Source organism: Suncus etruscus, chromosome 4 (assembly GCF_024139225.1).
Source record: "Suncus etruscus isolate mSunEtr1 chromosome 4, mSunEtr1.pri.cur, whole genome shotgun sequence".
NCBI lineage: Eukaryota > Metazoa > Chordata > Mammalia > Eulipotyphla > Soricidae > Suncus > Suncus etruscus.
The window spans coordinates 117757623-117784562 of record NC_064851.1 but is presented as its reverse complement, the minus strand read 5'-3'; the positions used below and the strand labels follow the sequence as shown (position 1 = coordinate 117784562).

The following is a 26940-nucleotide window of genomic DNA, read 5'->3' as shown; positions in this document are numbered from 1 at the left end:
AAAAACAAAAAAAGAAAGAAAGAATAAAGGAGATCAGGAAGCCCAACATTAGGTTGTTCATTTATCCACATATTCTATTGTCCTCTCTCACCTTCCACAGAATAGTTCAAATCTCCTAATTATATTGTTACACTTTAGAATAGATTTGTTGTTTTTGTCTGTTGAAAAGTATGGCATTCTGGGAAGGCAAATCAACCAATTAGGTATAAGAATGTCTACAGTTCTGTCAGCTCACATTGTCTGTGAGCACATTGATATCTGATAATGGAGGGAATCTGCTTCAGAGTAGTTGAGGAGCAGGACCCCAAATCCTCCCTCCTAAGAAAAATGTTCTAGGCAGTGGTTCTCAACTTGTCCAGAGTACAGAGATTTTAACAAGTTCTCCAGGAGATTCCAAACATTACATTTTTGAATCACAGTACCAAATAGAATATTAAAAGAAAATAGCAGTGCCAGTGAGATAGTGCACTAGGTAAAGTGCTTATTTTGCATGTGGTGACCCAGGTTCCATCCCTGACACCCCATGTGGACCTCTGAACACTCTTAGGAGTGATCCTTGAGCATAAAGCCAGTAGAAATTCCTGAGCACCACTGGGTATGGCCCCAAAACAAACCTCACAAGAAGAAAATGGGATCCAGAGAGACAAGACAGACTGTAAGGCTGTGTCTTGCATGTGATGACCCTGGTTTAATCACCAGCTTTCCATATACCAATACCCCTCCTGCCCTGCCAGAAGTGATCCTTGAGCATAGAGCCAAGAGTAAACTTCAAGCATAACCCTCCCAAAAAAGCAAAAATGTATTAATTGGCTAACTAAAAAATAATATTTGCTTGTACAGAAAACTTCAAATGATCCCAATACTACTTTGGTTGAGATATATATGTGAGTGGGACGGATCTAGGTTCTTTGTTCAGAATATTATCTATGTTTGTGCTTTTTCTATAGCGTTGGCTCAGAGAGGTGTGAGCATGAATATTCAGAACTCTATGGAAATGAGCTTGGAAGGCCGGAGGGTGCCCACACAGGCATAATCAGAAAGCCAAAGAGAGGCCTTCTGGCTGGCACCTCCCAAGGGAAATGAGGCCATTTTCCCCAGATGGGTTCCTGGGTCTGGGACCACATTCCTCAATCTGAGGCTCCTTTATTGTTTTGTTTCTCTGTTTGTTTTTGAAGTCATCATAGAGAAGCTGGAGAGCATGGAAGGGTAGGAGAGGGTGGGTCCGTGTGTTCATTTATGGGCCAAGTGGGATTTTACTGTGAGCCACGCAGCATAGGCTGGTGGTGTGGTTCAGTAGTTCTTCCAAGTCAGTTCTCCCAAGTCAACACAGGAAGAAAGAGACAGAGGAAGTTTTGACATCCCCCTTCTTGATAAAGGAAAAGAAGAGGTAGATGACTTGCCATTAGGGCTTCCTGGTAGTTTTGGGACTTTGAAAGGACATGAATAGGAAGGGGAATGGGAAGGCTTGGACGGAAGCACATTATTTCCTCTATAATCTTGTGACTGCTAAGCATGAAGCTCCTTGAAGATCCCTAGTCAACGTTTGGAAAATACTCTTTGTTATTATGGGCTTAGAGGAAGCACAGAGTTTGGTGCTTGGGAGGTTTGCCTGTGTGTGGTCCCTGCATTAGCCAGCTGCAAATTCAGGAAAGCCAGCAGTGTGTGGCATCTCCAGGTGGCAGAAATTTCGCCCAAATGAAGCCAAATTCCTTGAGGACTACACCAAAACCCTTCCTCTCACACAGCTGGGCCATGAGAGGCCATCCCAGCCATATCTTTCACAGCCCCCTCCAGGGCTCAGTTCCAACCAATGACTCAAATTCACTATTATAATGACGCCGAGAACAATGACTCAGGATATGAAATATTGGCAGAAAAAGGGATAAGTCCAGGAATCTCAGGGGTGAGGCTTCCTGATGGTGGAGGGGTATTTGCAGGGAAAGTGAGGAGAGGCTGATGGGGGCAAAGACAGGCTAAGTCTGAGATGAGACTTTTTGCTAAAATAATTGCTTTGGGATTGAAGCAACAGTACTCTAGCCTTACAGATGGCTGACCCCAGGTTCAATTCCCCACACGAAATATTGTCCCCTGCCAGGAGTGATCTCTGTGAACAGTCAGAAGTAAACCCTGAGCACCACTGTGAGTGTCTCCCCAACACAAAATAGAAACCCCAAACACCTTGTCTTTCCAGGTTCTTTCACTGTGGATCCTGGGAAAGTTGGGTTTAGCAAGAATTTGGTTTTACTTTGGAGTTGCTTCAGACAAGAGGGAAAGCTCAGCATTTATGTTCCTGCATTGGGGGGAAGGAAAGAAGGTGGGTCTCATATGTTCAAACTAACAAACGAGTCACTGGAAGACATGGAAAAGGAGAATACAGCATGTTTCAAGGGTGTGACACCCCCAAGGACAATGCTTTTAGTTGGAGCCACTGCCACAGCTTCCTTGAGTCCACATGCTGAGGATGCCGAGGCCACATCAGAATGCTGGGTGGTCTTTCTCTGGGCCTCTCTTCTTCCTGAGTGGTTATTTATGACAGTTAGGAGAAGAAAGAAGACTCAGCATTATGTCTTTGGGGAGGGGACAGCAGCCTCACCAAAGCTAGCCTTGTTAGTGCTTGATGCTGCCGGTGTTGGGGATAGAATCTAGGGCCTCCTGCATTCCAGGCTGCATTCCAGTCTGATGAGGCATAGGATGAGCCATAGGTGTAGCCAGGGATCTAGTTGTATCACCCTATATTTTAAAAAAAAATCATTTTTTTGTTCCACACTTGGTGGCTCTCAGGGGTTACTCCTGGCTCTGTGCTCAGAAATTGCTCCTGGCAGGCTTGGGGGACCATATGGTATGCTGAGGATGGAACCCTACTGCTGTGCTTTTGCTCTGGCTCCTATATTTAAAAAATCTTTTCTTGGGGCTGGCGAGGTGGCGCTAGAGGTAAGGTGTCTGCCTTGCAAGCGCTAGCCAAGGAAGGACCACAGTTCGATCCCCCGGCATCCCATATGGTACCCCCAAGCCAGGGGCAATTTCTGAGCGCTTAGCCAGGAGTAATCCCTGAGCATCAAATAGGTGGGTCCCGAAAAGAAACAAAAAAAAATATTTTCTCTATATTTATTTATTTATTTTGATTTTGGAGCAAAACCAGGGTGGTGTTCAGGGATTCACTCATTGCTCTTGCTCTATATTCAGGAATCACTCCTGGCAAGGCTGAGGAGACCATATGGGATGCCAAGGAATGAACCTAGGTTAGCCACATGCAGGAAAGAATCTGTTGCATGCAAGGCAAGATCTTGTTGGCTGTATTATTGTTCTCGCTGTTATATCATCTTCTTCTTGTGTATAAATGTGACAAGAAAAATGCACATGTGAATCTGGGTCTGGGTGGACATGTAAGGGCGGAGGCTAGAAAGAAATCCCTAGAGGGGCAGAAGCAGAGAGGGTGGAAGTCAGGGTGCATTAAAGGTGGGACATGGACCTTTTTGCAGGGACCTGGTAGATTCACTGAAGTATGCACGGTTATAATATTGTCCAGCAATGTGGTGAAACTTTCATGGGATTTCAAGGCTGCTGGAAAGCTAGTTTGTAGCTTCCTTTCTGGGCTTTGTCCTCCACTTGGCCCAGAGTCCAGTAGAGCAGGGTACCACCTGGCCCTTTCCTGAGATGTTCCTTTTTTTTTTTTTATTTAAACACCTTGATTACATACATGATTGTGTTTGGGTTTCAGTAATAAAAGGAACACCACCCATCACCAGTGCAACATTCCCATCACCCATGTCCCAAATCTCCCTCCTCCCCACCCGACCCTCGCCTGTACTCTAAACAGGCTCTGCATTTCCCTCATACATTCTCAATATTAGGACAGTTCAAAATGTAGTTATTTCTCTAACTAAACTCAGCACTCTTTGTGGTGAGCTTCCTGAGGTGAGCTGGAACTTCCAGCTCTTTTCTCTTTTGTGTCTGAAATTTATTATTGCAAGAATGTCTTTCATTTTTCTTAAAACCCATAGATGAGTGAGACAATTCTGCATTTTTCTCTCTCTCTCTCTCTCTCTCTGACTTATTTCACTCAGCATAATAGATTCTGTGTACATCCATGTATAGGAAATTTTCATGACTTCATCTCTCCTGACAGCTGCATAATATTCCATTGTGTATATGTACCACAGTTTCTTTAGCCATTCGTCTGTTGAAGGGCATCTTGGTTGTTTCCAGAGTCTTGCTATGGTAAATAGTGCTGCAATGAATATAGGTGTAAGGAAGGGATTTTTGTATTGTATTTTTGTGTTCTTAGGGTATATTCCTAGGAGTGGTATAGCTGGATCGTATGGGAGCTCGATTTCCAGTTTTTGGAGGAATCTCCATATTGCTTTCCATAAAGGTTGAACTAGACGGCATTGCCACCAGCAGTGGATAAGGGTTCCTTTCTCTCCACATCCCCGCCAGACACTTTGACAAAGAAGAAATACAAATGGCCTGAGATGTTCCTTAAGGGGGCCTGAGACTCTACCGTGAGTTGTCACTAGGGAAAGGACTAAGGGGAGGACTAAACTTTGTATTAGTCCATGTCACAACTGTGCCTGCTTCAACCTGAGGAAGGAAATTTCCCAACTAATGGAGAATCTTCTTTCTCATCACAAAAGCCAAAATCTATAGGGCCAGAGAGTGGTAGGGCATTTGCTTTGCATGTGGCCAAACCAGGAGAAACCTGGTTTGATTCCCAGCATCCCATATGGCCCCTCAGGGGTGATTTCTGAATGCAGAGCCAGGAGTAACCCCTGAGCACCAATGGGAGTGGTTCAGAAACCAATCAATCAATTAATAAATAACAAAAAACAAAAGCCAAAATCCAGATATCTTGGTGGTTAAGACCTGGCTGACTACCAGGCTGAGGAAACAGAGTTCCTCATTTGGACCATACCTGCTTCTCTAGCACACAGAAGCACCACAGCCCTTCTTGGCTTCTATTTTCAGTTACAACTGAAAAGTTTTGGTCATGTACATTGGTGCCAAAACACTCTGCCAGATTATGTATATGTTGGAGAACCTTGAAGGTAGGTGTAAAAATTGAAAGACCGCCAGTTATTTGCTTGGTTCGAAAAAAAATTTCCTTCAGACTTTGGTCTCATCTGTGAGATACTGATTCTTCCTTTCTTTCTAGTGGGAGTTTCTGACCTGCTTTCTGCATAATTATCCCTGCTCTGAGTGACTAGCATGGTGGCAAAGCTTCTAGGCCACCCCAGTGAAGTTATGGCAGCATGCATGGCACCTTCTGAAAGAAGGTTCTGGAGGAAAAATCTAGTGACTTCTGTTTTGGCATCATGATCATGGCCTCTTTTGTAATAGGATAGTTTTGTCTACAAGTCTGTGCAATGAATGCAACAAGTCTTCTTTTGTATTAAAGTAGGACTTTTAAAGGTTTCTTGATATTAATAATGTTCTAAAACCAGAGGCAAGTTATGGTTGCATTTATGAACTAGACAGGCCAGTTTCTTTACACTAAAGGAAAATTATGTTTTGCAGCTCAAACTAATGAAATGTCCACTGACACTGGAGAAGCTCAGGAATGCTGCTAAGAATTGCTAATAAGTGGGCTGGAGAGATATTCTAGCAGGTAAAGCCTTGCGTGTACATGATCCGAGTTCGATCCTTGGCATCCCACAGGGTTACCTGAGTACCACCAGGAGTAACTTCTGAATGCAGAGCCAGGTGTGAGCTGAGCTGAGCATTGCTGGGTGTAACCCAAAAACTTAAATTAAAAATTTTAAATAAAAAATAAAATAAAATAATTGCTTATACATGTAATGGCATTGGTTATTGATGACAGGGAGAAAGCAGAGGGTGAAAGGACCTTGCAGATCCCTTGATGTAATTGATTTGGGATTTCTAAATCCATGTGTGAATTGGCCCACAGCATTAATTACTGAAAATGGACCCAGCTCGAAAGGGGAATACTCACTTTGTCTTTAAGAAGCTTTGACACATGAATATTACATTTAATTACTGTAAAAGTCCTCTTTTGCATATTGTCCGTAAGAGAAATGATTACCAGGTGCCCTTGAGCAAAACTGTCCCCACTGAACCATTTACTTAGTAAACCATAATTTACATAGGCACTGGGAACCGGGTTCTGAAGCCACCAGGAAACAAGAAAACCAGAGACAGTTCTGAGAGTGTTAGCATCACAAAGGTGCCTCCTCCTTCTCTACTCTGCACTTATTGGCTGGATCATAGCTTTAGTTCTTGTCCCCCTTCCAGTATCTGGTGCTCAGGGTTCAGGTAACTATTTTGTTTTCTGCCTCTGGTTTTGGCTCATATTCACCATCATACTATTTATCTTGAGAGTGTTGTTGCTCTTCTTTCACAATATTCTGGGAAGACTCTAGAGGAGACCACTGGGGAAATAGGGATCCAGAGACATTACTGGAATCTTCATAGCCTTCTCAGAGGCGAGCCAGCCACTCGAAGTCCTCCTGGTGGCCTGACTTCAGGACAGACACATTTGTTCCCAGACACCACATACTTGGGCTTGAATCGATTGATTCCTGGTATTTGACTCAAACTTTTATTGCTTTTCAATTGTGCTGGTTCTCTACCCTAAAGTGTTAAAACTCTGGTTAAATAGGCACATACAGAACATCACAGACACTAATTATAAAATTATAAACTTTTTTGTTTGCTTTGGGACACATCTGGCAGTATTCAGGGCTAAATTCTGGCTTTGTGCTCAGGGATCACTCCCGGTGGACTCTGAGACCGCATGGGAGGCTGGGGATCAAACCCAGGTTGACGTGTGCAAGCCAAGTACCTTACCCCACTGTACAAATGCTCTGGCACAAAATTATGAACTTTTGGAACCTCACAAAAAAGTCCATCAGAGTTGTGGGATCCATATGCCTTGAATTGGTTAAAAACAACAACAACAACAACAACAACAACAACAAAACAACCCAACATAACAAACCAGCTTGCTGACTTTAAAGAGGCAACTATGTTACCAATACCTTTGTAGGGTTCCTTTGTGCAAGCTGCCAGCATCCCTGCCTGGGCACTACAGAGGTCTTCCTCTCTCTGGATCCTGGTTCAGAAAATCTTTCTCTCCTGGAGCCAAGAAATAGAGATGGCCAGTGCCTTAGGGCCAGCCAGTTGTCTCCATTCTTGCTATTTTCTGCCCCTATCTCCTTCCTGCTGGACTGAAATGATAAAAGAATGTCATGGTCTCTACCTCTGTTCTTGACTACCCTCACCTGAGATCCCTAAAACCGAAATCAAGGATGAAATGCCACCTCCCCTGTCTTCCTTCCTCTAATGCTTGTTTCTTCACGCATAGGATGATGTCCCAGCTTCAAAAGCTGGGACACCTAACTCAGACCTTCTAAGGAAACCAGGTATTCAGAGATAGTATAGGTGCCAACCTCTGTGGAGTGAGATGGTACCTCATGGTTGTTTTGATTTGCATCTCCCTGATGATTAGTGATGCAGAGCACTTTTTCATGTGCCTTTTAGCCATTTGTATTTCTTTTTTGTCAAAATGTCTGTTCATTTCTTCTCCCCATTTTTTGATGGGGTTAGATGTTTTTTTCTTGTAAAGTTCTGTCAGTGCCTTGTATATTTTGGATATTTATCTCTTATCTGATGGGTATTGGGTGAATAGTTTCTCCCACTCAGTGGGTGGCTCTTGTATTCTGGGCACTATTTCCTTTGAGGTGCAGAAGCTTCTCAGCTTAATATAGTCCCATTTATTTATTTCTGTTTTCACTTGTTTGGAGAGTGCGGTTTTCTCTTTAAAGATACCTTAGTCTCAATGTCATGGAGTGTTTGACCTACATGTTGTTCTATATACTTTACGGTTTCAGGTCTGATATCTAGGTCTTTAATCCATTTGGATTTTACCTTTGTACATGATGTTAACTGGAGGTCTAAATTTGCTTTTTTACAAGTGGCTAGCCAGTTATGCCAAAACCACGTATTGAAGAGGCCTTCCCTGTTCCATTTAGGATTTCTTGCACCTTTATTAAAAATTAGGTGTTGGTATATCTGGAGAACACATCAGGAAGAATGAGAACAAGCCATGCTGGCGGAGATGTGGAGAGAAAGGAACTCTTATTCACTATTGGTGGGAATGCCATCTGGTCCAACCTTTGTGGAAAGTGATATGGAGATTTCTCCAAATCTCCCATACGATCCAACTATACCACTCCTAGGGATATATACTAGGGACACAAAAATACAATACAAAAATCCCTTTCTCACACCTATATTCATAGCAGCATTATTTATAATAACCAGACCCTGGAAACAGCCTAGATGCTCCTCAATAGATGAATGGTTAAAGAAACTATGGTACATATACACAATGGAATATTATGCAGCCATCAGAAGAGATGAAGTCATGAAATTTTCCTATACATGGATGTATATGGAATCTATTATGCTGAGTGAAATAAGTCAGAGGGAGAGAGATAAACACAGAATGGTCTCACTCATCTATGGGTTTTGAGAAAAATGAAAAACATATGCGTAATAATTCTCAGAGACAAAATAGAGGAGGACTGGAGGGTCTAGCTCCTGACATGAAGCTCACCACAGGGATCATTTAGTGCCATCCCAGAAATAATTACACTGAGAACTATCATAACAAAATGTGACTGAATGAGGGAAGTAGAAAGCCTGTCTAGAGTACAGGCCGGTGTAGGGTGGGGAGGAAGGACACTTGTGATATTGGTCATTGGAATGTTGCACTGGTGAAGGATTTATATATATATATCCAAAAAAAAAAACAAGATAAAGCCTCCCAATTCTTACCACAGGCTGTGTTCTTTACACTGACTGTATAGTAAATGAACCCCATATACACCTCAACACAGGCCCTTTGCCTGGTCTGTATTGTGAATTGGGGGACAAAAAATAAAAAAACAGAGATAGTATAGGGTTTAAGGTGCTTACCTTGCATAAGGTTGACTATGGCAGATCCTCAGCACTGCTGTATTCACCCAAACACACACTCAAAAATGATCCCTAAGCACAGAGCCAGGAGTAACCCTGAGCACCACTGAATGTCCTCCCCTCACCCCAAACCTAAAACTAAAAATGACAACATATAAGTAAAAAAAAGAGGGAAAAGGGGCTGAAGAGGGGGCCTGCAAGGTGGCGCTAGAGGTAAGGTGTCTGCCTTGCAAGCGCTAGCCAAGGAAGGACCGCGGTTCGATCCCCCGGCGTCCCATATGGTCCCCCCCAAGTCAGGGGCAATTTCTGAGTGCTTAGCCAGGAGTAACCTCTGAGCATCAAACAGGTATGGCTGAAAAAAAAGGGAGGGGGGCTGAAGAGACAGTACACTGGTTAAGAAGTAGCCTTGCACTTGTCAGACCTGGGTTTTATCCCAGGCATCCCATATGGTTCCCTGAAAGCCTAGGAATATTTCCTTAATACAGAGCCAGATGTGATCCCTGAGCAATGCTGGGTGTGACCCTAAAACTAAGAAGGGAAGGGACAAATGTATCTTTGAAGGAGTTAAAGTTTCTCTAAGGTTCTAGCTTAGAGTTCTAGGAACAGGTATCAATTTAGCCAAACCTAAGTTTCTTGAGAGAGAGATAGAGCTACATCTTTGGTGAGATAGAAGACACATTTAAATGGGAGTCTGTATGACTTCATCCATTACTATATGACTTTTAAATGAAATCAAAGGGACTGTATATAATCACCCCACATGCAGTAATTTGAACCCCAGGTGAATGAATCTGAATTAGGGTCACTCATGAAATCTAAACCAGGCTGAGGGTAAAACACATGTATTCTAACAGTCTTCTTTTTAGTATGAAGAGCCTGCTGCCTGCCAGGACTGCCATTTTTATTGAGTACAGAGACCACTCCTGGGTGGGGCAGTAAGAACAGACAGCTCAGGCTATCCTGAGCCAGTTCCACCCAGGTTTACAAGTAAGACAATTTCTGTTTTGAGGTGAATCCAAGTTGTAAACAAACATACAAAGGAACCAAGGATGGTCTTTGTTTTAGATAAAATAAGGTGTAACCTACAGAACTGAAGTGATAGTACAGAGGGTAGGGCACTGATCTTGCATGTGGCCAACATAAATTCAATCCCTGGCATCCTATATGGCCTTCTGAGCCCACCAGGAGTGATTCCTGAGGCACAGAGTCAGGAGTAACCTCTAAGCATTGCTAGAAGTGGCCCCAAAGTAAAAAAACAAAACAAAACAAAACAAAAACAAAAAACAATGAAACTGAATCAATATCTTATCAATAAAAGTCTATTGGAAGCTTAGAGTTAAGGCTATTTTCCTGCATTTGGTTGAATTGTTCTACACATTAACTTGTTCATCCTTCACTTCATGCTATGATAAGGGGGTCAGTTGGCAATGCTGTCTGAACAACCATAGAATTTATCAGCACAAGAAATTAGTTCTATGATTCATAGAATTTTAGAATGTATTAGTTGCAATATTTTTGGCCAGCAAAACCAATATTGCAGGTAAGTGGAAAAATCAAGTCCAGAACATACACTTTAACTTATTATAAAACAAATATGCCAGATTTATCTAACAATTGAAAAACATTGAATTATTTATAGTGACAGAACATGTACAGTCATTTTTTTTAACAAAGCCATAAAACGAGTTGAGAATGACTTTCATCCCATGAGTTATTTATGGTTGAAGATTAATAAAAAATATTAAATTGTGAATGAATTTTTAGTGACATTATTACAAGCTGAAATAAATTCTATTATAATAAAAATATAGTGGATTTTATATTTTTAATCAGTCTGGGGAATTTTGCTAAAGAGAAAATTAAGCGATTTTGTTTCTATCTAGTACATTAAAATGATTTTATCATGCAATTTATGTTTAACACACAGAGCCATTTCTTCTCAACTAGTTAAAAAATCCTTTAGAAGTGAGGTATGTCAAATATTTTTTCAGCCCCTGCATTCTACACATGACAGGTACTTGCTGAAGGTCTGTTAAATAAAATATGGACTTATTAGCAATTTATAACACTTTCAATGAAGCTAGTCTATATAAGGAAAGGCAGTAATGAAAGGAAAACAGTGACTTTATTCTCAATAGCTGCTTTCTACTCTTGCTTTGCTTTTCCCAATAGAATGTTTGTTTAAGGAGTAGGTTTTTGGGGAGGAGGTTTCATATGCTAGTAGGTTATAAAGAGTATATATCTGGTGAAAATCAACCTAGAAAATCCCTTTAGTAGAGCATAAAATGTCACAAACCGGTTGCATAGCTAATCAATTTTAATCTGGGTGTGGGGGACCACACCCAGAAGCACGCAGGGGTTACTCCTGGCTCAGACTCCTGGCTCCTCAGAAATTATCCCAGGCGGACTCTGGGGACCGTATGGGATGCCGGGGTTTTTAGCCTGGGTCAGCCACATACAAGGCATATGCCCTACATGCTGTGCTATAGCTGTGGCCCCTATGTAATAAATTTTTAAAGGAAGGTGATGAAAACAAAGTATCCATACATGTGTTCCAGATTTTTAGACCTATGAGATTCCCAGGAAAATGCAGGTTAGGGTGAGATATTCCAGGAATTTTGCTTGTGTACAAGATTTACTCTATTTTGGCTTAATAGGAAACATTTATAGTTTTTCTTTGTAGTTTTTCACTTTGAGGATTAAGCTAATCACAAATCATGTTTTCCCTATTTTGCATAGGGGGTCAGATACTGAAATTAGATATTCAATTTCTTTTGACCTTATAAAGAGTGGGGTCATAGAAATAGCACAGTGAGTAAGGCACTTACTTTGCATGTGGCTGACTAGAGTTCAAATCCTGGTTGCATATGGTCCCCTGAACACCCCCAGGAATGATTCCTGAGTGCAGAACCAAAATCCTGAGAATTTTCCTATGTTACTGTTTTTAAGATAATCAGAAATTGCACACTTGGTAGTTGAAGCTTCTGGAGGTTGAATACTTTATACACACAGACATACACATACACACAGACACACACACATTTTTGGGGGCTCAGAACACCTTATGGGGTGGCACAGATCAAATCTTGGGTCAGGGGCCAGAGTTATTGCACAGTGGTAGGCATTTGCCTTGCACATGGCAGATCAGGGACAGACCAGGGTTTGATCCCCAGCATCCCATATGGTTCCCAAGCCTGCCAGGAGAGATTTCTCAATGCAGTCAGGAGTAAGCCCTGATTGCTGCTGGGTGTGGCTCATAAACAAAACAAAACAAAAACAAAGCAAGCTTGGGTCTGTAGTGTGCAAGGCAAGAGCTTTACTGCCTATATTGTGACTCCAGCCCCCAGTACCATCTTAATTACTGTACCAGGACATGTTTTCCTGGTGGGGGTTGGGGAAAACTGATTTATTTGTGGTTCTTATGTATAATATGGTTGTAGTATTCTTCAGGGTGACTGTGGCGCCCACACCTCTATAATTGTGATTCTTACAACTTATTGGCCAAATCTCCAACATCCTATTGCAGCACCATGGGTTCAGATGGCAGTGCTGTGGGAACCACACTTGGCACATTTGGACAGCATTAGGGACCAAACTCGGGGCCTTATGATTGCAAGGTAGATGCATTTAGTCACTGAGTCATCCTCTGAGGCTCACATATGAATTTTTCTGATAATGAGAAGAAATTTCATGAATCCACACACTCCTTTGATTCTGTTAACTTACATGGGGATTGTAACTCTGTGTAGTGGTTATTCTGAGTGAAACTGAGGCTGATAGGTTTAGATACGTCTTTTTTTTTGGGGGGGGGGTCACACCTGACAGTGCTCAGAGGTTATTCCTGGTTTTGTGCTCATACTCTTGGCAGGCTCGTGGGACCATATGGGTTGCTGGGAATTAAACCTGGGTCGGCCATGTGCAAGGCAAACATACTACCCATTGTGTTATCACTCATCTTGAATGGTCTAAGGAAGGCTTATTCAGTTATTGCTCTCAGACTCCAACATCCTACAGGGTCAGAGCTAAACCAAGACATCATTCATATCATCCATGTGTGGAATTTAATATCACTCTTTTTTGTTTGTTTTTGGGCCACACCGGTGATGCTCAGTGGTTATTCCTGGCTAGGAGCTCAGAAATTACTCCTGGCATGGAAATCATATGGAACACCAGCAATTGAACCCAGGTCTGTCCTGGGTCAGACATGAGCAAGGCAAATGCCCTACCGCTGCACTATCATGCTGGCCCATAGTATCACTTTTCTGAGGTTTTAGAAAGACTCAGTCCAGTCTTTATTTTATTTATTTTATATTTGGTTTTTGGTCACATCTGGTGGGGTACAGGTGTTACTCCTGGCTCTGTGTTTAAAAGTAGCTCATGGCAGGCTTGGGAGATCATATGGGATGTTGGGAATCCAACCACCATCAGTCCTGGGTCGGCCGTGTACAAGGCAAAATCCCTACCAACTGTGCTATCTCTCTGGCCCCAGTCCAGTCATTTTTAAGGATGGCTACAAGGAAGTGGCATAAGGTACAATGGATTGGTATGTAACATGCCATTACTATTATAAAAAATATAATAGTAGGGACCAGAGAGATAGCACAGTAGGTGGATCCTTACCTTGCATATGGATGACCTGGGTTCAATCTCCAGAACCTTCTGTGGTCCCCTAAGCCTTCTAGCAATGATCCTGAGCACAGAATCAAGAGTAAGCCTTAAGCATTACCAGGTGTGGCCCCAAACAAAACAAAACAAAAATTAATGAACAAAAAAATTTTGTGGGCAATTTGAAGTTAATTATTTTATCTAAGGTTCACCATTGATGCTATTTTTGGAAGAAGATATCATATTTCTGTCCCATCCATCTGGGCACTCTGAATATTTATTAGCCTTTGCTAAGTGACATTCTTATCAATTTAAGTGCAATCCAGGACCCTGTTTGTAAACTATATAAGGCATCTGGTTGAGTGACTTAAGAGATAGTACATCAGGTAGGGCAATTGCCTTGCCTTGGAACTGGGCCACAGGAAGGAGAAGCGCCCAGCGATACAGCTTGTTGATCAGCTTCCAGGGAGGCCCCCCTGCCCCAAGTTTCCCATCCCCTTGCACGATGTATTTGAAGCTGATTGTGCAGCTGCAAGACAGGCATTTGTCACAAATCTTGGTGATGGGGCCTTTTAGGGTCCATGTGCAAAGCCTGATGGGGCAAGAACACCTCACTGTTTTCAGCTTTTGGCAGTTTAATGATAATTCCAGTAAATATTGACAGGCTTCTGACAACGTGGCTGACCCAGGTTGGACCTCCGGCACTACATAGGGTCACCTGAACCCTCCTAAGAGGGATCTTTGGGAGTAAGCCCTAAGAACTGGTAGGTGTGACCCCGCACCACAAAAATAATAAAAGGGAACTGGGGTTGATTAATGCTTGCAGAGAATGGATCCTGAAACAATCTGACAATCTAGTCATCAGGAAGACTGACCTAAGTTTAAGCTCCATACATCAAAGACCATGTTGGTCCATTTTAGCAATGACATTTCCTGCCAAGTTTAGAGCAAACAAACGTCAGCTGTTCAACATTTTCCTATGGGGTACTAGGGCATCGATACTTAAAAGACTGTGAGTCAAAGCTGAATTCACCAATTAATGACCTTTGTTTCTGTTTTTGGATCACACCCGGCGACGGCGTCAGTGCTCAGGGGTTAATCCTGGCTCTGCACTCAGAAATTGCTCCTGGAAGGCTTGGGGGACCATAGGGGATGCTGGGATTTGAACCACCGTCCATCCTGGATCGACTGTGTGCAAGGCAAATGGCATATCACTGTACTATCTCTCTGGTCCCCCAACTAATAACTTTGTATTTTACTCACAGATAATATTTTCTAATCAAGCCTTTTTCCAATAGACCTGATATACTGCAGCAGAAGAATAGCTGGGCCCCGCATGGTGACTTACTCAGGAGTGAGGTCTTCTGCTTACTGCTTCTCCGGCCAGCACCCTCTGACCTCCTCCCCTTCCAAGGACAAACTCCACCTTCCCTCCTTTGCCCCCTTCCCATTTGAGTTCTTTCAATTTCTGAGAAGGTCAGACTCTTGTCTTCTCCCAGGCTCCTGCATGTGGCTGTGGCAGCAGTAAGGGTGTCTACTGTCTAAAGTCCTGTCCTCAAATGCACGCAAACATGCCAGCCCTTGGGAGGTGGAAGGTACAGATTCAAACCTGCTGGTATTCTAGTCCTGCTGGGATTGTGTTGTGTGCCAGTTGACATTGGTCTAGAGAGCTGAGTAATGAGGTCGAGAGGACCTCAGTAGGTTGACCTCCCTGCCACAGGATTCTGTGATTTGCATGAGTTATGTGTTGGCCAAATCTACAGGTGGAAGCTGGACCCATCCATGAGATGATGTTGGTTCGTGGAGTGGGAAAGCAATGAGGTCACAAGGATAGAACTTCTTGTCAGAAATAGTGGCCTTATTATTAGCAAAGGCATCCTGACTCTCTCTCTGCACCAAGCGAGGATGCCAATCAGAAGGCCAGCCAGGAAGAGGATGCTCAGCAAAGCCTGACAGATCTGGCTCCTGTTCTCCGCCTTCCGAGCTTTCAGACTGTGAGGAATAAATGTCTATTGTTTAAGTCCCCCAGTCTGGCGTTTTATTATAGCAACTCCGGCTGACTAAGACAATATGTTTCCAGAAAACATTTGTCTAGAACTAGTATCATCCTTCAGGTTTATTCCTCTGACTCATGCCTCTCTTATAGAAGAACCAGCTTGCAGCAGCACAGGATGTAACCAATGAAGAAGGGACCAGCTTTGGTGGCGGTGTTGGTGCACTGCGCTGCCCTGGGAGGGACTGAGAAGCTTGATTTTCTGAAGTGATGCAGTTTAATGAGGCGCCCCAGATCGAGCCTGCTGTGTTGCCATGGAGCGGTTTGCATGTGTTCTGTACCAAATTCTGATCTGGTGTAATGTGCACTATCTCTGTTGAACAAGTGGTTCTATTTTCTATTTGTCTTGAGAAATCTGGATAATTCAGAGCATTTCTTACCAGAAGAGCAAAATAACCCTCCCTCCCCCAAAAGAAGAAGTATTATTGGAATTGAAGTAATTCTACAGTAGGCACATGGCCCAACTGGGTAAGATCTCAACATAGGTCATGGTCCCCTGAATTCTGATTTCCTGTATGAAGATCCAGGAGTAAGCTCAGCTCTGAGCACCACTAAATTTGACAAAACAAAACAAAACAAAAACAACCATAAAATAATAAAAAGAAAAAAATTTAAGGGGCTGGAGCAATAGTACAGCAGTTAGGGTGCTCTTCTTGTATATGATCTACTGGATCCCATCCCATATGTCCCCTTGGCATCCTATAGGGTCCTTTGAGCACTATCAGGATTAATTCCTGAGAGCAGAGCCAGGAGTAACTCCCGAGGACAACCAAGTGTGTCCCTCAAACAAACAAACAAAAATATTTCTTTATAGTTTAGTCGCATTTTATTTTGTACATATCATTGTTTCTTCATTCATCTGTTTGGGGACACTAAATTAGCACAGATCTTGACTAATTTAAATAATGCTGCAGTGAACATAGGAGTAGGAGTGCATATCTTTTTTTGTTTTGTTTTTGGGTCACTGTCAGCGGTGCTCAGGACTTATTCCTGGTTCTGAACTCAGGAATCATTCCTGGCTGGACTTAAGGGGTCATATGGATTTCAGGGATGAATCTTGGTCAGCTATGTACAAGGCAAGCACCTTACCCACTGTGCTCTCTTTCACTCTGGCCCAGATGTGCATATATTCTTGCAGATTAATGTTTTAGTATTTGGGGGGTAGATGGTTATGATTGTTAGTACTGGGTCATATGAAGTTCTGTTATTAATTTTTTGAAAAATCTCCAAACCATTACCTATAAAGATACTAGTCCTACCAATAATGAAGAAATTTTCGTTTTTTACTAACTATTCTTAACTAAGTTTTGGTTTGGGGACTCCACACATAGCTGTGCTCAAGGCTTACTCCTGGCTCTGTGCTCAGGGATCACTTCTGGCGATGTTCAGGAATTATATGGTGTTGGGGCTTGAGCCAAGCTCAACTGTGTGTAAAACAAGCACCAACCGACAGTTATACTATCTCTCTATCCAGTCCCATTTCTGACAGGGCTATTTGCTTTGGTAGTTAAACTATATGAGTGCTTTATATATCTTGGATATTAGCCCTTTTCCTGATGCAAATATTTTCTTCCATTATTTAAGGTTTTTTGATTTTACCTGAGGGTTTTTTTCTTTTACTTTTGTTTAGTGGAGAAAAATATTCGTTGTTGTTGTTGTTTTTGCTTAAGCGTCTTGGGATACACCCAGAAGTACTCAAGTACTCCTATTTCTTCACTCAGGAATTACTCTTGGTGGGTATAAGGGATGATATGGGATGCTGAGAATTGAACCTGAGTCAGCCACCTGTAAGACAAGTGCCCTCCCTCATTCTTCTATCTCTCTGGATCTGCGGAAGTGTTTTTATTGAAAAAGCTTTAAAAGGCCATAGGCACATGAAAAAAAATGCTCATCATCACTTATCATTAGGGAAATCTAAAGATAGACAATGTGATATCATCTTTTACCAGTAAGAATAGCACATTAAAATTTTTAATATAATTATTTGGCAAGAGGGATTATTCTATGGCTCACAACCAAAGAGCAGCTCAAATGTTTATTAGCCATTATTGGACTCAGAGGCTCAGCGGAAGTAGGGTAACTAAGGTTAGGTTATTTGTTTGAAATCATGTGGTGGGTGACAGGAACATCACCCAGAATATTTCATTGTAGGGTCATGTAACAACCAGCAGAGGTGGCCGTCCCAAGACTTTCAAAATCACAAATACAGAAGAGCAATATGTTAACCAAAATTATTGGGGATAATCTGTGTGGTGGGTTGAAGTAAAAAGGGAACTCTCATCCACTCTTGGTGGGAAAGTCCAACCCACATGGAAAACACTAAGGAGATTTTTTTTTTCAGTAAACTCAGAATTGAGCTGCCCTATGACTAGGTATTCTACTTCTGGGTATCCCTAGAACAGAAAAATATTGATTCAAAAGGATGTATGCACACTGCTATTCATTGCAGCACACAGTACATAGCTAAGAATTGGAATCAGCCTAGGTGTCCAACAGCAGATAAGTGGATTATGGAGATGTGGTATATACATACAATAGAATACTACATAGTTATAAGAAATGATGCAGTCATGCAATTTATTGTAGCATGGATAAAACTGGAGATATCATGTTAAATGAAGTAAGAAAGAAGAACAACAAACATAGGATAATCTCACTTATGTGTGGTATTTAGAATGGCTGCATGAAGGAATATAGTGGTTTAAAGGAGGGCTGTCTAGATCATTTTTGCCCCAAAGTATATTAAAGAGAAGGAAAGAAATAAAGGGGATAAAAACTGATGTGAAACAATGGGGAGGTGGGAGAAGGGCAGGGATCAAGGGGAGTCAGGCACATTGATGATATTAAAGTACATATCTAAATATTCAAACCACAGAGCCAACATCACTGAAAATTGAACTTCAACCATCAAGCAATTATGAGATTCAAACTTTAACAACCATAGTTTAAAAGGTGCTTGTCAAAATGGCAAGCAGGGAGGCAGAGGTATGGGAGGGAAGTTGACACACGTGGTGGGATTAGTGTGGAATATTGAATGTCAAAAGCTAAACTATGAATTACTTTGTAAATGGATTACTTTGTGTTTTAATTAAAATTACTCTTAAAAATTAAAAGACAAATGTAATAATAAAAAGGAGGTTTTGAGAAATGTGAGGGGAGAGAGCCAAGGTAATAAGAAAGAAGGTAGAGAGAGAGAGAGAGAGAGAGAGAGAGAGAGAGAGAGAGAGAGAGAGAGAGAGAGAGAGAGAGAGAGAGAGAGAATCAGAGAAAGGCTATTGAGAGAATGTTGTCCTGGCCTGGAGTTCTCTGCATACATAAAAATTAATCTGGGGCTGGAGATAGTATAGCTGATAGGTCTTGCATGTAGCCTACCTGTGTTTAATCTCAGTTATCTCCTATGTCCCCCCACCCCCACCCTGAGCACCACTAGAGGTAATTCCTGAGTGCAGAGCAGGGAGTAATCCCATGCACATCTATGCATCTATGACTTTAGCCCCAAAACAGAGTTAATCTGGGTGTTGTCACAAGAAAAGCCACAAAATCCTTTTTATTGTTTTGTTTTTTGGCAGAGCTCAGGGAATTCAACATAGCTCTGAACTCAGGAATCAGTCCTGGAGGGGTTCAACTGAGGTTCTAGGGATTAAACTTGGGTTGACCATGATGAATGCAAGCAGCTTCCCTGCTGTACTATTTGTCTAACAGCTCTAGCCTAACCTTGCCCTCATGATGTCCCTTCCACATTCTTAGGATGATCTTCAGAGTCTCTTGTCTCTTCTCTTCTCTGATGGTGTATTAGTTCCTCTAGAAATGCCCAGAATTGACATCTCAAAAGTACTATGTACCTTGTGACTTAGGGTTACCTCAGGGTTTGGCAATTTCTCCTTAGATTTATTATTATTTTTTATTTTTTTTTGGGGGGGGGGTCACACCCGGCAGCACTCAGGGGTCAAGCTCAGAAATTGTTCCTGGCAGGCTTGGGGGACCATATGGGATGCCGGCATTGGAACCACTGACCTTCTGCACGCAAGGCAAACGCCTTACCTCCATGCTATCTCTCCGGCCCCAGATTTATTATTTTCTAAAAGCCCACTACCAGCTCCCCCATCTATTTGCCAGCAACATTTCCCCCATAAAGATGTCACCCATTAAATCTTTAAGGAGTACATGGGTGAAGGTCCTTTCCTGTCACTTATTTATGTTGACTAAAAGAGTGAAATCTCCAGTTTACATAATAGCCTTGATAGTTGTCAGTCTGAAATAGTGATCCATGGATTTTATAGCTTTGAAAATATCCAGTCTAAAGAGTCTGATTTATTTTTTTCATGCCAACCCTTTTTAATTTGCTATAGTGCCATTTGTTTATTTCTGCATTCATTTTCTTGGCCAGTGGGCCCACTTCTTTGAAGGTTCCCTTTATGATTACGGAGCTCTCTGCTTATACATTTTCCTCAGTACCTTTTATTGATGCGGGCCAGAGAACAAGGTCTTGAATCCATTTGGAATTAGTCTCATGGCTCGTGTGAAATTGGGCTTTGGTTTTATTTTCTTGGATGAGGCTAACCAGTTTTCTCAGCCTCATTTTATTGAAAAGACTTTCCTTGCTCCATTTCATGCACCTAGCCCTTTTATTGTACATTTTGGTGAATATTTATCAGTATGTTGGTTGGTGTGTATTATTCCTGTGCTGGTGTGTCTATGACAAAGTACCACACATAAGCCAAGTGGTCCAAACAGAAATGTGTCTCATACTCTATCAGCTCAGAGTATAAGATTAGGGTGTCACTTTTAAAGATGCTTGATTCTATTGCAGGGTTTTTTTTTTTTTTTTGTTAAGCATTTCTTCTAGCTAGTGGTGCATCACTCCAGTTGTCATGGAACATTCTAGTGTTTCTGTGTGTCTAAATTAAAAAGAAATTTTTTTTTGTCACACCAGGTGGTGCTCAGGGATTATTTCTGGAGGAGTACAGGGTGCTAAGAACTAAACTCTGGTCAGCATTTTTCAAGGCAAATGCTCTACGTTCTGTACTATTGCTCCAACCGTTCCAAATTATTATTATTGTTATTATTATTATTATTGTTATTATTATTATTATTATTGTGGTGGAAGGGAGTCACACCTGGTGGCATTTAGGGATTACTCCTGGCTCTGTGCTCAGAAATTGCTCCTGGCTTGGGGGACCATAGAGAATGCCTGGGATGGAACCAACATCCATTCTGGTTCAGTTGTATGCAAGGCAAACACCTTACCACTGTGCTCCCACTCTGGCTCCTCCAAATTCCTTTTTTTTTTTTTTTTCAAGACATTAGTCCTGTTGGGTTAAAGGTCCACTCAGTCACATTCCACTGAGAATGTTAATAAGATAAGGTGACATCTTATCTTATATCTGCTCTTTACTCCTGCAAATAACCCAATTTCCAAGGAGAACACATTCAAGGGGCTTTCGGTTTGAACTTCAGCATATTAATTGGGTGGAGCTTGTTGGGCTGGTGGTATATAACAGTGAATGTGGCACTAAGATGATCAGCTCCCAGAAGATTGACACTTGTAAGGGCCTGGGAGGCCATTGGTATAAATCATATCTTAAAACATATCCATGGATAGTAAATAGTGTATTTTTAAAAATGAGGTCACAAGCCCCCTAAATATTCTGAAATATTATAGCTCCTTTATCTTGTTTCCTGGCCCCCCTTCTTTCCTCACAGAAAAATTCTCTCCTCTTCTTTTTCTCCGGAAAATTTCCCATCAATTTACCTTGATTGCCATAAGAAATTCTCCTTTTGCTAATGTCAGGCAGAGACTGTGTCTATCTCTGAATCTGTAGTCTGCACTCCCAGTCTTCAGTAACTTGATTCATTCTGGTCCCTGATTTATCCTAACTGCCATTTGAAAAATGTACACTACTTATTTCTCATGTCTGCATTTACTATGTTTCTGGCATTTGTCATTTGAGAATGTTCTGTGACTTAAAAATTCTAATTTGTGGGGCCTGAGCGGTGGTGCAGCATTAGGGCATTTGCCTTGCACGCAGCTGACCTAGGATGAACCGAGGTTTGATCCCCCTGCATCCCATATGGTCCCCCAAGCCTCCCATATGGTCCCCCAAGCTGGGAGCTATTTCTGAGTGCAGAGCCAGGAGTAGCCCCTGAGCGCTGCTGGATGAGACCCAAAAACAAACAAACAAAAAAATATAAAAGACAATTACCTTGTAGTTTTACCATATGTACAATATAAATACCTAAATTAAGCATACCCCAATAATTAAAACTGCCTTAGGAAAAAGATATGGCAGTTACTGGAGGAAATGGAGTAACTAGCAGAAATGGGGAGTAGGTTCTTTGTAGTTATGGGATTGTACTGGAATGCTGAGGGTAAGCATGGTGAATCCTACAGTCGTATAGAGGTACTAAAAAATCTTGAAAGTCTATAGTGAATGCAAGTCCATTTTGAATGTTTGTTTTGAGGCCACACCCAGTAGTACTACACTCAGAAATTGCCACCAGCAGGCTCGGGGGGGACCTTATGGGATGCTGGGATTTGAACCACCGTCCTTCTGCATGCAGGGCAAACACCTTACCTCCATGCTATCTCTCTGGCCCATTTTTCCTATTTTTACTTCACAGAGCAAAATCATCATTCCAGCCTATAGTACAATTATATCCCTTCTAATGGCAGTAATATCATTGTCCAAATCTTCTTTATCCAGGCTCCTCCCAGTTGCTGAGGTTTATTCCATGTTTTGACTATTACAAATAATGCTGCTGTGTATACAGGACTGCAAACACCTATTCAAATTAGTGTTTTCATATCTCTCAGATAAGTATCCAGGACTAGTATTCTAGCCCATATTTCCTTTTTTTGTTGTTGTTTATTTTTGTGCCATACCTAGTGATGCTCAGTATTTACTTCCCTCTGTTCTCAAGGATCATTCCTGGAATTACTGGGGGACCTTATGGGGTGTTAGGTATTGAATCCAATTGCCTCCAAGTGCCTACCCACCATACTATATCTCTGACCCCCCAATATTTCCATTTTTATCTTTTAAATAAACCTCTATCCAGTTTTTAATATAGTTGGCACCAATTTACATTATCTCCACATTCTTGCCAATAATTGTTTCCAATATTTCACTATTATTTTGATTTACATTTCCCTAACAGTAAGGGATATTGAGATTTTTTTGGGAGGTCATAATAGGTGGTGCTCAGGATTTACTCACAGCTCTGTGTTCAAAGATCACTCCTGGTGTGCTCAGAGAAACATATAGTTGTTGGGGATTGAACTGAACTTGGGTTGGCCAGGTACAAGGCTAATGGCCTGCCTATTGTTCTAATGCTTTCTGGCCCCTCTTGAGATAATTTTTTAATAAATTTGTGGGCCACCTGTAAGCCTTTTTTTGTCTACTGGGGTCTTTTATTTTTTTAATCCAGCTTGCTTTTATTGTTGTGGTAACTTATGCTTGTTTTATTATATATATATATACATACATATATACATATGTATATATGTATGGGGGAGCTTGAGGGATAGTATATCTGGGATTCTGGGGATCGCACCTGGTCTAGCACGTGCAGGGAGATGCAAATCAAGACAACAATGATGTACCATCTCATGCCACATAGACTGGCACACATCACAACAAATAAGAACAATCAGTACTGGCATGGGTGTGGGGAGAAAGGAACTCTCATTCGTTGCTGATGGGAATGCCGCCTAGTCCAAAAAAAATATGGAGATTCTTCAAAAAACTGGAAATTGAGCTCCCATATGGTCCAGTTATACCACTCCTAGAGATATACTAAGAACACAAAAATACAATACAAAAATCCCTTCCTTACACCTATATTCATTGCAGCACTATTTACAGTAGCCAGAATCTAGAAACAACCCAGATGCCTGACAACAGATGAACCGCTAAAGAAACCATGATACACAATAGAATACTATGCAGCCATCAGAAAAAAATGAAGTCATGAAATTTTCTTATACATGAATGGACATGGAAACTATATGCTGAATGAAATACGTCAGAGAAGAGAGAGATATACTCAGAATAGTCTCACTCATCTATGAGTTTTTAGAAAAATAAAAGACATTATTGTAATAATACACAGAGATAATAGAGATGAGGGCTAAAAGGTCAACCTACAATATGAAGCTTACTACAAGGAGTGGTGAGTTCAGTTAGAGAAATAACTATACTGACAACTACCATAAAAATGGTACTAAGGGGAGAAACAGAATGCCTGTCTTGAATATAGGCAAGGGGTGGGGAAGAGGGAGATGGAGGGCACTGGTGGTGGGAATGTGCACTGGTGAAGGTTTTTTTTATTTTTTTTTTAATAACTAAAACCCAACTACAAATATGCTGGTAATCATGGTGCTTAAATAAATATATTTTTAAAAAAGAGACAAAATAATTTGAAATTGATGGCAAATCTTTACCTGGTAAAAATTTTCTTAACAACCCATTGCTATTTCCAGGCCAAACTTTGGATGTTATATCCAAGGTAAAAAATTAGTCAGCAAGTCACTCCGATTCCTTTAGAGATGTCCCAAAACAAACATTTCTTATATCCGACAGAGCAGTTTGCTTAAAGATACAGGGTTTTGTTTTGTTTTGTTTTAAAAGACTAGAGGATTAAAGTTGTTTTTAAGTATCTCTTGGTGCTGAGTTTTCCAGGGGAAGAGAAATGTAATAAGGCTCTATTTGCCTATATTAATCCTTATATTGTAAGCAAATGCTCAAATATATACAGACTTAGTACAGCAGAAGGGAGATTCATATTTAAGCCAAAAAATGTTTGTAATTAAGTATGAGAAATATCACCCTCACGATCAGGGAAGTCTGGTCAGCCATCCGCACTGAGGAAGGGCCTCTCAGCAGGCCTTCTGACAGCTTTCTTTAGACAGTTGTAGTGACACCCTCCTTTCTTCCTTCCTTTGCTTTTACATGTTGCCATTACTTGCATGTACTGTATTGTATTGTCATGAATTAGATGGTCACATATTTGTGGCTTCATTTCTGGGTCCTCTAGTCTGTCCCATTAGTTTATGTGCCCATTTTAATTTCAGTAGCATACTTCCTAGAAATTGCTGCTTTGTAGCATAGTTTAAAGTCAGAAAACACAATTTCCTTTTCTTTTTTAAATTATTTCCCTCCAAATTAGTTTGGTTATTTGGGGACTTTCATGGTTTCATGACAATTTTAAAGCATTTATTCTCTTCCCTCAAAAACTGTCATTGGTATTTTGAATAGTTACTGCATAGAACCTGTAGATTGCTTTGGGTAAGAAGACTAATTTTATAATATTTATTCTTCCATGAATGAGAGTATCTTTCCAATTAGGGGGCCTCTTCTTTTTCTTTTAGAAACATCTCAAGTTTCAGTGTGTTGGTTTTTCACCTCATTTATAAAGATTACTGCCACGTTAAGAGAACAATCCCATTTCCAGTTATTTCAAAAGATATCAAATACATGGCAGTAATTTTTGAAATAATTGAAAATGGGATTGTTCTTTTAAATTCCATTTTCTTTCTGTGTTCTTATTCAGAAATGTAACAGACTTAAGTGTATTGATTTTGTGATCTTTAGGAGATGTGATAATGTGTGAGGGCCTATCTGAGTGATAAGGTGGTAGTGGTTAATCAAGTTAATGTGTGCCCAGATAACCATTTATAACCCATAGATCAAACTAGCTGCTTTCTGTTATTTGGTAATTCAAGCCTTTGTAGCTATCCTGCAATAGGCATGTCATCATTAAGACTATTGTTAGCTAAAGCCTGCAAACTATTATCTTCATTATTATTATTATCATTATTATTATTATTATTCATTGACCTGAAGTGAGTCACTACATTTTTTATTGCCATCAATAGTTAGAAGGTTCACTAAAATATGACAGGACTTTGAGAAAGTTTCTAGGCTGGTAAGGTTCTATTGGTCTTGGCTCTGGAACAAAGCCATATATATATATATATATATATAATATATATATATATATATATATATATATATATATATATATATATATATTCCTTGAAGGAAGGATATTTCTCTTTTCCTTCATAGCAGCTGATGCAAGTTAATAAGATGTACTTGTTACCTTATTATACTAGTAATAAACTGTTTTAAGAAAGCCACAAAGTGTTTTACTACAATGAAGGTAGAGGCTGGAGCAGTGGCGCAAGCGGTAAGGTTTGCCTTGCTCACGCTAGCCTAGGATGGACTATGCTTCAATCCCCTGGCATCCCATATGATCCCCCAAGCCAGGAGTGATTTCTGAGCACATAGCCAGGAGTAAGAGTAACCCCTGAGCGTCACCTGGTGTGCCCCCCCCAAATAAAATGAAGGTAAATAAAATAAATGCATTTCTCTATAAGACTCAGCAATTATTCTGAAAGTAGATATAAATTCATGGTAATGTAAATATACTATGAGATTAAATATAGAAAGCCTGTCTAGAGTACAGGCCGGTGTGGGGTGGGGAGGAAGGACACTTGGGATATTGGTCATGGGAAGGTTGCACTGGTGAAGGATTTTATATATATATATATATATAAAGAGATTAAATATAAATTTATATTAGTGTAAATAAAAATTCTGATGGTAAAATATATTTATATAAGTACATAATTATTCTGAGAGTATATATAAAATGATCATCCCATGGTGTTTGCCACTTTAATTATAAATAGTATGTGAAGTGTTCTTTTAATATTGTAAGATCATCAACAACATACTAAATAAATATTTTAAAAACTGAGTATAAATTTTAATATTTTTCTAGAAATAAAAATAGAAATTTTGTAGGGTATGTAATATAAATTACATAGGTAGACAAAATGCCAAAGGTCTTAATGAGAAAATAAATGTCACTGTATAATTTCTCACCACCATCATTTAGAATGGTCTACATATCGCACTCTATTTCAGTGCAGAAATGTCTTGATGCTAAATTCATTAATACCTGCATGTATTATCTTCTATTCTTTTAGATAATTGATTAAACCTTTGAATCAATATTTATTCCTACAACTACAAGATACATTATGGTTAAATAATTTTGTCCTCATAATTCTTGCTAGATTTAAGATATTTGGGGACATTTTAAAATGCTTTCTTAGGACCAAAAATTTACTGTTAATCCTTTTGGAAAACTGAAGATCGCAGGCAACCCTGCCACCTACCGGTTAGAATTTGTTACTTCACTTACTGTTTTTTGTTTCTTTCAGTACTGCAGAGGAAAACAGAATGGGAAACAATATTCCATAGATTTCTTGATACTTCCTAGGTTTCCACAAATTATTGAACATTATAACAATTATCATTCGCAAGACATTTCAT

The 26940-nt window shown here is 40.6% G+C and overlaps 1 pseudogene; it reads left to right on the top strand.

Moving 5' to 3' along the window:
• Positions 1 to 8787: 8787 nt before the first annotated feature.
• Positions 8788 to 8897, top strand: LOC126007990 (uncharacterized; annotated as a pseudogene).
• Positions 8898 to 26940: the final 18043 nt, after the last annotated feature.